Genomic DNA, 13766 nt, shown 5'->3' on the forward strand with positions numbered 1-13766 from the left:
AAGAAAGCAAACATTGTGAATTATACAAAGAGTGTACTATCAACATACCAAAGAATAGCGATGACTGTGTCAATAGGTTTTATTTTATGACTCCGCACATTTTGTGCAAATTTTTAGTTGTAATCCGTTATACTAACAATAGCTTTGGTGTTGAACTTCTGTCACTCATTATGTAAGCAGTGGCGTAGCCAGAATCGATGAATTAGAATTTATATGTACACTAACCATACAATTTATGTTCTAAATAGAAATGCTAATTCTATTTACTTCCTTTCTAAAATCATCTTCCCTTTTTTCGATAAACTTAGAATAAATGTTGTAATTCCATTCCCGCTCTGGCTACGCCAGTGCTTGTAAGAGGAACGCAAATGAACTACAATTTACTGTGTTTCGATTCCATGCCACGCAGGGAAGCAATGATTATGCATGCGCTTCTTGCACTGAAAACACTCTAAGCGAGCACTCTTTGAGTAAACTACGCAACTCCCTTATTTCCTCGATTCCAGAAAATGTCCATCAGATTTCCTACGCGAACCAGGAATGGGTGTTCTGGGACCAGGTCTAGGTGTTATTCTCATCTTCTGCCATTGTCACTTCCCTTTTGAACTGAAGATGTGCCATATCATTCTTGCCATGCAACTCTCAATGTAAAAAAAAACAGCCAGCCACAACAGCAGCGTTCAATCTATTGGAAAATAAATTCCACCACCATTTTTTTACTGCGTAGCAAAGGACGGTAACTTGACAACAGTGGATCAAATACATCCATTCCTTCCATGCCACTGTTATATACATTTACAATTTTTGGTTCTGGAATATCGAAGTTTCTTGCCAGCTGTTCGAGAATATCTTTTGGCAGTTCCCATAGGCTCGTGAATCAAGTAATTAGATGCGAGTGTGACGACAGTCCCTGTCTTCACGCTGTAAATTTCTATCGCGTATGGGAAACCATTGTTAGAACACAAAGTCCAAGTCTTATATAAAAGTCGAATTTACTTCCCTTTCGTACACTCAATAATGAATGTTACAGTCGGCGAATATTGCACTAATATTTGTTACAATATAGCGTTACCCGCCAATGTTCCCAAATAAGAACATGATAGAAAGTTTGTTCGATTCCTTGTTCTTTTATGCAACCATGCGTATGATAAATACTTCAAATGGACCTTCTTCCTTCATGTTTCACGAAAGAAAATACTAAATACAAATTTCCAAATTATTTGTAAATTTTAATTTTAGACAAGTAAAAAAAACAAAAACAAAATTTACAAATTTATTATACATATGGAAAATACATTTGGACCAAGTAATATGTTACATAAGAAAGATTTAAGCTTCCTTTTTTAACTAATGTAAAATTAACCACCCACGGAAATTCATAAAATTCCTTACTATGTACAAAACTTGTGTTCCCAAATGGGAACATTGGCAGGTAAACGGTTAATCTGCATATTCTCACATGCTCTCCCAGTCGCTAATACCGCTCTGGACTCACAGGTGCTAGGTGAGAGTCATGGGAAATGGTCCGTGTACGTCTTCCTCCATTTGGGATGGACGTGCACCTTTTCTTGCCTGCTATTGTGTGCGTCCAGTGTTTGTGTTAACAAGCAACTGAGTTTTTGAAAATTACAAAAATTCAAAAAACATTCAATATAGAAAAGAAAAATTGTGAGTAGCCTTGTCTAGGAAAGTCGTAGACAATAGGGCTATTGTTCTCTTAATTGCTTTATTACCTAACGACTTTTGATGTCAGTATGGCCGTGCTGGCCTTGGGGTAGGTTTTTGGGGGAGGTGGTTTTATTACCCTGTTTGTTAGGTGGTTAGATGGGTTCCTGGAAAAGGTTGAGTGTTAGGAGGGATGGAGTAGTTTCTAGAAAAGAGGTTGAATGACCTGTATTACGTGATTTTGATATGGCTGTTTCTAACAGCTATGCTATGATCAAATGAATTATTTTTTATTCTTTTATTTTTATAGGAAACTTATTCTTATTTGTATTCTCCTAATAAATTAGTCGGAGCAAATTGTATTGGATCGCTTGCTGTGCAAGCTCCTTATTTATTGGTTCGTATCTTTTTCTTTTTTCGCTTCATTAGAAGCTCATTCTTATTTGTATTCTCCTAATAAATTAGTCGGAGGAATTTGTATTGGATTGCTTGCTAAGCAAGCTCAGAACGGCTACGCTGCGATCCTATGAAGAATGTGAACATACTAAAGAAAAGCTCATTGTTAAATTTGATTGTGATCATATTATTTTTTCCCAAATCGTATGCTAAAGCATACTCCATAGAACAATCTTTGATTGTGATCATATTAATTAATTTGACCATTTGCATAGCAACTTGTATTTTGATGAATCGTATGCTAAAGCATACTCGTTGTTATAAATTGGAGGAAATAAACTTTATTCATGCGGGACTTCTTAATTTGACGGATCGTATGCATAGCATACTCGGTGAGCGTGGTAAAAGCTCGTGTACGGAATATGTATACTGGTACATATACAGAGCGTGGTTCTTGTACGTCTTTCGCTGGTAAACTCAAGACATGAACTGAACTTTTCGCGCGCTTTTTGGAAACTGGTTGGGCAAGAGGGAAAGATGGCGTTGTCGGGTAACAGGTGCATGTTAAAACATGAAGACAAATACAAAGGAAAACCGACGACGTGTTTAGTACACATCACAGAGTGCCGACAGAGTAATAAAAACAATTTTGGCGTCAGGGTAGGTGAACACAAGACATTGTCGATGGTGAATACAAAGAAGATTAAGGTTACGGTAGATAAACATTACAGGATACCGACAGAGTAATAAAAACAAGTTTAATGGCATGGGATATGAAAATAAAACATTGTCGACGAGGAATACAAAAGAAGTTTGGCACCGCGTTAAGTGAACACAAGACATTATCGACGCTGAATACAAAGAAGATTAAGGTTGCGCTAGATAAACATCACAGAATGCCGACAGAGTAACAAAAACAAGTTTAATGGTATGCGAAATCAAAATAAAACATTGTTGAAGATTACAAAAGAAGTTTGGCACCACGAATGGTGGTACATGACGCGACACTGAATGGAAATACAAAAGAACTCTTGATCCTGTTGAAACATGAAGTGGCACTGAATACAATAGAAGATTGTTACATTGATATGATACCGAATGAAAATACAAAAGAAGTTTTGCAGTATGAATTGTGTTGACACTTTTCTTTGTTGTAGATAACATTTAATTCTTTAGTACAGGCTATGAATAACATTATTGAGGGAATACCGTTGTAACATGTGAATGAGCGGCGCACAATGTAAATAATATTGATGATATTGTTTCAAAAGAATGTTTGATCAATAAATGATACATGAGAACATAAATGAAATGTAAGTATATGTTTTCTCCGTCCCTTATACCTATTGAAAGTTGTATAGGAATTGGGAAAGTACATCTGAAAATATTTTAAATGATGTAAGGGGAGTGTTTTAAAGTACCACGTGATATGACGTCGACACAAGTTTTCCTTATATATGGGGTATGATGAGAAGCTGGCATAGTATCATCATGGACTCGTCTGCCAGTATAGTACAACTAGAAATTTAACTTTGTAACGAAGTAGATTGGGATTCTTCATTTGACTATGTTGAATCTCCCAACAAAAGGTTCAAATCGAATAGAGAATCTCCGGACTTGTTTATTGATGAAGAAACTTGCTATCTTTCTCCGGCTTCTCCAGATGTTATTATAGAGGAAGAAACTTGCTATTTTTCTCCGGCTTCCCCAGATGTTATTATAGAGGAAGAAATCATTGATTTAAGAGAAGACCCAATACTAATTCCAACTTCACCTGATGGATCAAGAACAACTTCACCAGTACCAGTAGCAGGAACACCGGAGCAAAAGTTTCAAGTTCCAGCGATAAAGTGGACACTTGCTGAAGAAGAAGAAGAAAGATCAACATCTCCTGATTTATTTAATGAGGAAGAGGAGGAAAAAATTTGTAAGTTATTCAGTGAGATAGAAGAGTGCAAACCCAGCACGCCATCACCAAGTGTTTCACCGTTGGACTTTCCATCTTCACCCCAAAATGCCCCATTGGATTTGCGTGTGCAAACGAAACAGTGCCAGTGCGAGTGTCGTAGTGACTTTGTAAGTGAAACATGTGTTAAAGATAGTATTTTAAAGTGGGAACCGAATACAGTTTTACTTTGCATGGGTTGCACCCTAAATTATTTCAATCAGTTCGGGCACAGGTGCCTTCTTGTGAATATATTAACTCTTGAAGCAGAAGCATGGAAAATTATGGCCAGCAAAAATGTGAGAGACAAAGTGTATGAAAATTATATGAAATCGCATTCTGCTAACAAAAGTAATGAACATTTATTTCATGAAAATTATGACAACTTATTAAAGAACCCAAATTATATTGAAGGACTAGTGAACGTTTTATTAGAAAAAGATAGAAACGCTGCAAAGTGATTTCTTTTTGTATGTAATATAATCTGTATATATTATTTTCTATTGTTGTGTGTGTTTGTATGTGTGTGTGTGTGTGTGTTATTCTGTTTGTACATATATATATATTATTTTCTATACTTCTTTGCTTGTATATATCTTTATATCCAAATAAATATATACGAATTTCATTTCTTGATTTTTATTTAATAAAAAAAACTTTCCTAAATAAAAGGTGTCATTGGCATTTTACAAGGTGAAACTCATTTACGGTTTCTATCGTTTACTTTTGGAAACTCGTTTAAAATTGGTATTTGATGAGTGTTTTACATTTTTCTTGATTTTTAATAATACTTTGAAGTATTTAAAAGTTTTATGAGTATTTTACATTGAATTATTTCCAAGTTTGCGATTTTCGAAACATAGTTCCTCAAAGTTTGTGTATGAAACAAACATATCTTGAATAAGAAGAGTTTATGTAATGAAAGATCCACATAAATAAATAAGAAAGAATTTGTGCAACAATTATTTGATGGATTACACTCTATGAGTATTATGTTAAGAAAAGTAACCAGAGTTTCTGCAAGAATTTTTATTATATTCACAATCATAGATTGTTCAGAGTTCCAGAGAAACTTTTTAAATATATATTCACAATAAAAAAATAACACCGACTTTGCAATGAGAAAGGATTTTCTAAGTTCACACTTAAGTGTCCTTAGTATTTTACATAGTAATTTTTTAACACTACATAACTATATTGATGTAAGAGTATTACGGTAAGTAAAACGAAATAATAAAATAAGAAGATTGTTCATCGAGTATATTTTACAAGAGAATAAAATATTCACAACAACAAAAAATTAACACAGACTTTGCAATCGCAAAGGAGAATATATATATATATATATATATATATATATATATATATATAAAACAGAAACTGATCTAATAATGAATTTAAAAACTCAGTAATATTATAGTATGATTTATATACTTACCTTACAAAATGCAACAAGTTTTCACATGCATGTAATATAACATGTAGAAACTGATTTTACAAACGCGAATCATAACATGCAGAAAGTTTTCACAGGCATGCAATATAAGACGCAGAGAGTGTTTTACATACAAGTATAACATGCAGAAACTGATTTTACAAACGCGAATTATAACATGCAGAAAGTTTTTTCACAGGCATGCAATATAACATGCAGAAAGTGTTTTACATACAAGCATCATAACACGCAGAAAGTTTTCACATACATGTAATATAACATGCAGAAACTGATTTTACAAAGGCGAATAATAACACGCAGAAAGTTTTTCACATGTAATATAACATGCAGAAACTGATTTTACAAACGCGAATCATAACATGCAAAAAGTTTTCCACATGCATGCAATATAAAATGCAGAAAGTTTTTCACATACATGTGATATAAATGTCGAAAAGTGTTTTCAAAAACAAAATACAGAAACGTAAACTTAAATGCAAGTTTAAAAACAAAATACAAATTACGAAAATGAAAATGTAATTTTCAAAATTAAAAATGTAACTTACGAAAATGAAAATGCAACTTGTCAAAATGAAAATGTAATTTTCAAAATTAAAATGCAACTTGTCAAAATGAAAATGCAATTTTCAAAATTAAAAAATGCAAGTTGTCAATAAAAAATGCAACTTTTCAAAAATGAAAATGTAATTTTCAAAATTAAAAATGCAAGTTTAAAAACAAAATGCAGAACCGGAAAGTAAAAATGAGAAGTTTTTCACATACATGCAATATAAAATGTAGAAACAAATTTTATGCAAGCGGATCATAAGATACGGATTTTTTGTTATAAAAATGCGAAAACTTTTTTCACATGCACTAGTTAAAGTTTTTTAGTTGCATGAAATAATTTTCACAGAATATTTTAAGTACGATAATGTAAAACGTATTTACACAAAAGAAAGTTTTAAAACCATAATCTAAGGAAATAATAAAAATGAAAACAAGTAACATATAGTGATAAAATTTTATTTACAAATTACAATAAGATATATATAGTTTACATACAGATACATTTGTGATTTTAACATTCCTTGATATATTGTTTAATACAATCTATATATTAGTATATGTACAATTACATGTTGGCCAATTTTTTTGCTGAAAGTATTTTATCACTTGTTTTTGTTAATTTATACACATTGTTTTTATTATTTTGTAGTTGATTAACAGAAGAGTTTTTATTTTCCATTATTACTATTTCTTATGCATATTATAATGTAAATCTTTTTGTAAGAATAACGTTATGTTATCTTTGTTTAACAAAATGTTATATAATGTATATGTAAATGTCCAATCATCAATTTCAGTATCACAATGCAGTGTTGCAAAATCTTCATATAAGTCATCAAAAGTTTGTGCGCTTACCATTGTACGACATGCATTATAGCATAACATATCATAGTCTAAAGTAATACAATCGTGTTCTTCTATTTTGCTCCTGTTTTGAAAACACCCATAACATGAAAGTTCTCGCTGTGGTTTCCAACGGTCAATACATAATAACAAACATTGTTCATCTATAGAAAAAGAACACCGATATTCGCAATAATCGTATGTATTTAGGAAAAGACATTGGTACTCACAGTATGGATTGTTGATAAACATTTTTTCGTGTTCAAGATATGCTTCTCTTAAATCAAAAATATGATAATCATTAAATGTATTCTCCTGATATGTATAGTCAAAGTTGTTTATAAGACGTGGAATAATGTTTACGTCTATATATTTCACATGAATCTTTAGATATTATTTTAATATTTCTTTACGTGTTGATTTCTTAATTAGGAAATTCCACACAATAGTATTTAATTCTTCATCACTTTCACTTACACATTTATGTTCAGTTTCTTTCTCACTACGAATTGCACAACTTTCACAAAGTAATGATTCAGAAAGTTTATATTTTTCTAGTAACTGTTTTACACAAACTTCATTTACTTCATTAGGAGTACAACCACACTTCACATTGAATATCAGAATGTCATTAGAAATTGTATTTTGATCTACCACTACTACTTCCTCTTCAAAGAGTATTTCATTCGGGTATCTGTAATTTCGTCTATACACAGTATCGTCTATGGTAATTTCTTGTGTTGGATAAATAATCCTATATCTTTCAGCGTCTTTTTCAGGAATGTCAGGATCATTTGGTTGTACAAGAATAATTTTCTTCTGTTTTTCAAGTTCAAAACGTTTTTCACGTGAAATGTATTTAGACTTTACATGTTTACTTTGCGATAAGGAAAGATTGGTTTCAATTTCACCTTTCCTTTTCTTATTATGGAAAGAAGAATATGTTCTTAATTGTTTAACATTATGCAGGTCTTCATTTATTTTTCGCTTTGCAACTGCTGAAACAGCTACCTTTTGACTGTACATCTTAACAACGTATCACTCACTTTATTTGTGTTAGTACAAGTACACGCATGCGCAGAATTTATAGTGCAAGGGTAGGGGATGCGCGATACAAATGCGCAGAAAATAAGTATGAATATTTTAAAAGTTTTTCCCCATTGCAATATTTGTTTACGTATTGAATTAGATTCCGTGTATTTTAATTATCAAAAATATTTAATTTGATACGTCAGACTAACTGTACTTTTATTTTGATTGAATATAATAATAACTTAAGAATCATATTAATTATATACATGATCTTATGAAAATATAGTGTGAGAAAGGATGATTTTATTCATACAGATTTAATTGGATGGCAATTCAGTATTTGGATGTTACAGTACTATGTCCATTTGTAATGTTTCATGATACAACACATATACACAAAGTAAAGAAATACATGTAACGGTTGACTTATATTTAGCTTATGTTGCACATGTAAGGAAGAAGGTATCATTGGATGCACACATTGTGACGCCCAGCGTGTCTTAACAGACACATATTGTACCCCAGAACTTCATAAAGCGTTAAAGGCCAGATATAAAATTCTGCAAATTATTGAAGTATGAGAATTCGAACTGTTGGTTCTGAGCTTAGTCATTTAAATATTTTTCTTCATATGAAACAGGAATCTTTAAGATTTTTACCTCATGTCAAACCAAAGGAGACAAAGAAAAATACATGAAAGAGTATCATGTACATGAAGGAATAGAATTAATGGAAGATAACATTAGGACGAACCCGTGCATGAAACATATTGGAAAAACAATCTACACTTCAATGTACGGAAAATGGACATAACGATCAGACTTACTGCAAAACAAAAAAAGATTTTGTTTTATTTGGTGTTAACACAATGTCATGCTACGGGTGTGAGGGTAAACACTCTATCATATGTAAAGTTGCTGCAAGCAGTATTCTTGCATTTTGGTTGTGTACCAGCTATTGTGTTGAAAAGTTGCAAGTCCGCAAAAGATATTGTTAATCTGTACTGTGTGGGCTTCTTTTGTTAAGACAATATGCTGAAAGCTACGTGTGAAAAATTTAATGAATTTGTGTCTGCAGGGAAGATTATATGTTTGACTGGTGATGATTCCGACGAGTTATTGGGTATTTTTTGGGGGTTAGTACGAGTTTTGCACCAGAACATAGTATATGTTTTACATTGGAACCTACATTGTATGGTGCAGGTACACGGGATTACTTTCGCATTGTTAATAGTAGAACTAGGCACTATCCTTATTTTGGTCTCGTGAAAAGGAAGTTACCATTGAATGTATGTGCACTACTGGTATCGAAGATCCACAAACATATGTTCGCTTATTATTTGAATTTGTACAAGAGCATACGCTAAATGACGTCGATGATGATATGTACATTGGTATTACTATTGAAAGTTCGCGTCAAAATTAAACAAAAAGATTTACATGACTTGACGTCCTAAAATTAATTAAACTTCGATATATTGTTCCATATAGTTGAAAAATGTTTTAAATAGTAATGAACATTTGGAAAGAAAGTGGATCCACATTGCTAATCCATGCAATGGAAGGAGTCAAACCCGTGGATCAGTCAAATATGAAGATTATGCATCGCTTTGGAAAAATGTTCCATCCCAATGGAGAAACAATGTATATTGGCTTCCTAAGGCTATCATCCTCGGAATGGGTAAGACTGATCAGCGTTGTAACTACGTGTACAAACTAAAGAATCATCCTGAGCTAGTATTAAAACAGGCTAAGGATTTGTGCAATGATCCCAATGTTAGTATTGAGCATCAACATGATTGTACTATTGCAGATGCGAAGAAGTTCGAAAACAAACTAACCTCTGAATACCAGATGATCATTTATGAGAAGAACAAATGAGTTAAGAGTATCATATATCCGTGAATTAAAGCTAGCAACAAAATTTACACCTTGTATGAGTACCAATTGATAACTAACATACATAAACGCTTGGAACCCATTTTTTTAGTGGTTATTGTTTGTAGGATCTTAAATGTATTATAGTGAACATCTTACTATGACTTATTTAGTAAAAATGTCTATTCATTCTTACATTATGAAAGTTTTAACAGATGCTAACAACTCCTCAAGACTTTTAAACACTTATTTCCCAAAATAATTCTAGCAGAAGAGTATCTTTCAATATTTTAAATTGGGTTGTACATAGTTTTCATTTTGTATTGGTGTTAATCAGTTCTTCTTAGGCAACATTTACCACTTTCTTTTCATCATTATCAAAACATATGTTTGAAATTATCGCAGTATACTGAACTATGCAGTAACTATTTTCAAGTTTCTTAGAGAAATACAACAGTTAGATTCATTTATTATCAGTTTTTACGCTCACAGAAAAAATCAAGTCATACCAAATCCTTTTTACGCTTTGTATGTGTCATATGCCTAGAGAAGACTAACATCTTCATCCATACATCTATTATTTCTTCATATTTTTCAATCACAAACACTATCACTATCACTATGGTTTTTATTCCAAATTAAGAATTTCTTAAAATCTTTCTGCAAGATAATTTGTGTCAGTTGATTAAGAAATGTATCATTATGAATGGCATCATCATATATATGAAAAAACTGTTCTAATTTATTAAAGGAATTGCCGTGCATCTTTTGAAACTCATACCAAGTCCGTAACAACACTTAGTACTTTTGTTTTCAATATATTTTTATCTAACAGAATACAGTCATGGTTTATTGCGTCTTTTAATCCGCGTGCACATCCACTGCAAAGAAGCATACTTCTTTTAGATTCCCACATTTGAAACGCATTTATTAAACACTGAATGGTTATGCGAATGTTATCGCAGAAACAAAGCCATACGTTGTCAGCATTAGACATTTTTCAGTTCGAATCTTCAACAGTTTTGAAAATATCGTCTTTTTATGTATTTTCTAAAACAACATGTATAAATATCTTCACTAATTTCCACCATACGAAAAAATCTTTACATCGACTACAACCAGCACAAGATTATTTATATGTTCCTTTCTTAACTGTGGTATTTATACCTTTCACCGTGGGATGTATTGTCTTATTTGGATTAACCAATGAAAAAAGGTTTGAACAAGTTTATGGTAGACCTGAAACTCATAGTTTCCACCCCCTATTAGTTTTAGATGCTATTCTTTTATGATTATGAAGTGATTCTTATATTCAGATTAACTTGAATATCACATCTATGCAACAGTTTTTTACAACAGACAAAGACACCCTTGTCGTCTCCCATCCCGTTTACCTGCGCTTGCTTGAATTTCTATATACTGACATTTAGATTAATAATTAGAAATCACGATACCTGAGCATCAATAGGTCCTTTGCATTTGTTTGTTTTAATTAGACTAGTGGATTCCAACGCAATGTGACAGTTTGACTTGATCGATAAATAATCCTTTTAAAAGTTAAAGGAGAGATTTTAACAGTCTACTAGATTCTCCTATTCTTAAGTAGTCTTTGCTCTTGTCATTTTCCAATATTGATTATCTTAAGCTGTACCTAATTATCATTTTCTTACTTTTGACCATACTTAAGTCTCTCTCTTGCTGAGTTTCCTACTTTGTCCACACCCGTCCCATCCTATTACCCATTTAAGCCTTAGCGGTTTACTCCCCTTTCTATTTGCTTTTGGTATTGCTTTTGATTTGGTTTCCGCGTAAAATTCAACAGAGTTGTCAACCGGATGTGGGGTAGTTGTTCTACAAGAAAACAATACCTAAAATAATACTGGTCATAGGCAAGATCAAATGGTAATTATAAATTGTTTAAGGATCTGAGAAGTGAACTTTGTGCCGGACAATATTGTGTTCGTAACTTTTCTTGGGAATTTTCACCGCTTTCCCTCATAGTTTTCTTCATTTCGCCATTTCCTTTAGCCTAACCGACATAAATGTGTGACGTAATACTCTAAAAGATTTCATTTATTTCATTGTTTAAGGAGAACGAGAATGTTCGTCGGCATTGGTTAGTGTAGGTTGCGAATATATGTTGCAATTCCATTTGCTGTCCAAATCAGCTATTCTGCTACAAACTTATACAAATTCTCATATTTAGTTGATAAATCTCCGAATGCTGATATTGATCACGTTGCAGTACACTTTTTATAGATAAATAGATACTGAGACCTTCATAGCTAACATGTCCTTAAATACTGATAAGGTCCAACAAAGAAAAAAATCTAATTCCTAATAATATTTATTTATAGTAAACTGAGCAAATTATAAAAGTTTCCAACATCACCCTCTGCCCCCTATTCTTCTTACGTCCAAATATTTGTTTCATAAAATTGGAATTTATTTATTTTTACGAATAAAGTGTGGTATATCGCCTATTTATCTGTTTTCTCAAACATATATCTTGTACAATCAAATAGCTTTATATGTAATAGGGTACACATCTCTGATGTGGTAGTTTGTGATTCGATTCCCAACACTCATGTTTTCCTTCATTTATTCACCCACTTGTCTTAAGAGGAGTTCTTCATACCCCCTAGAAACAAAGATTTCAGTTCAAGTATACTTTCTGACTTGAGCCCATTCAGCTTGTTGGTATTTAATAGATTTAGCTATATATCAGGTCTAACTTGGAAGTGCTTACTTATCATTATTTAGTGTTCAAACAATTTTAACAAGGAGTCTGCTACGCATATGCACTCTAAAATAATACGAAAAATTAGTGAGAACTATGCAATTTTTGACAAATCCATCATTATGTTAGTTATAGCTTCGTATTGCTTATGAGGAATTCAATTGAATCTGAAGATCGTAATGTTGGGAAAAAATAAAATGATGTGAACTATCAAATTGTTGTAGAGAAAGATAGGAACATATTTCGCAAAACCATGGAGTTTATTGAATACAAACTTTTTGTAGACTGCATTGGCTCAGTGGTAGTGTACATCCTCTTTCTCTCTCTCCCTCTCTCCCTCTCTCTGAACTTCTCTCTCCCTCTCTCTGGACCTCTCTCTGAACTTCTTTCTCCCTCTCTCTGAACTTCTCTCTCTTCCTCTCTCTCTGTACATCTCTCTCTTCCTCTAAATGTACATTTTGTTTTGTTTTGATTGTCAGCATTATTCATTTCTCTTAGCTTACAGAGCATAAGGAAAGGAGATTAAACTAAATGATTCATGTAACTTAAATGATTCATGTAACTTAAATGAAAAGGCAGTCAAAATAATTCCAAACTCTATAGCTAACCGCTTAGCGATCCATGATAAACCTGGCTTAGTTCGTGGCAAAATATTAGATTTCACGTCTCATATAACCTCACTACTAAAAGTAATAAGAATAGTTTCTCTCTTTGTTCTAGCTTGCCTATGAGACGAGACGAGACGAGATGAAACAAAAGTTTGTCTGGTTAAGCGGATAGCGTACATGTCTTTGACATCTAAATTTTATGCGTACTTATACTTTTCTAATATCATTTTCCATTTATTTCACAAGCAGCTCTTAATATGTTCATAGACTTTAGTGGTTCGAAGGAATTTTTATTGGATCACAAATAAATTTGTTCATAGCTTGAACAAGCGAATCGTTAAACATTGAAATTGGTAAGTCAAAATACATGTTGCAAAGGCAGATAATCCAATAAACGAAATACTTAAAAGAAGGAGAAATAAGTAATAAGAGTATTAGATTCCCAAGTGGAATGTTTAAAAGAACTTCAAAGTCTATCACTTTACTGTCTAAGGACTACAAAGAAAATAGCTTTGATGATGGTGAACTCCAAACAAATTCATACATATCAATGACTATCTTACGTGAAGTTTTCCTTAATCCTGCCACGCAAATGTGTTGTCAAATAAAATAAGATTGTTTTCATATTACGCTCACAAATTCAAAACCAAGGGAG

This window comes from Thermobia domestica, chromosome 7 (genome assembly GCF_964235325.1).
Source record: "Thermobia domestica chromosome 7, izTheDome1.hap1.1, whole genome shotgun sequence".
Taxonomy (NCBI): domain Eukaryota; kingdom Metazoa; phylum Arthropoda; class Insecta; order Zygentoma; family Lepismatidae; genus Thermobia; species Thermobia domestica.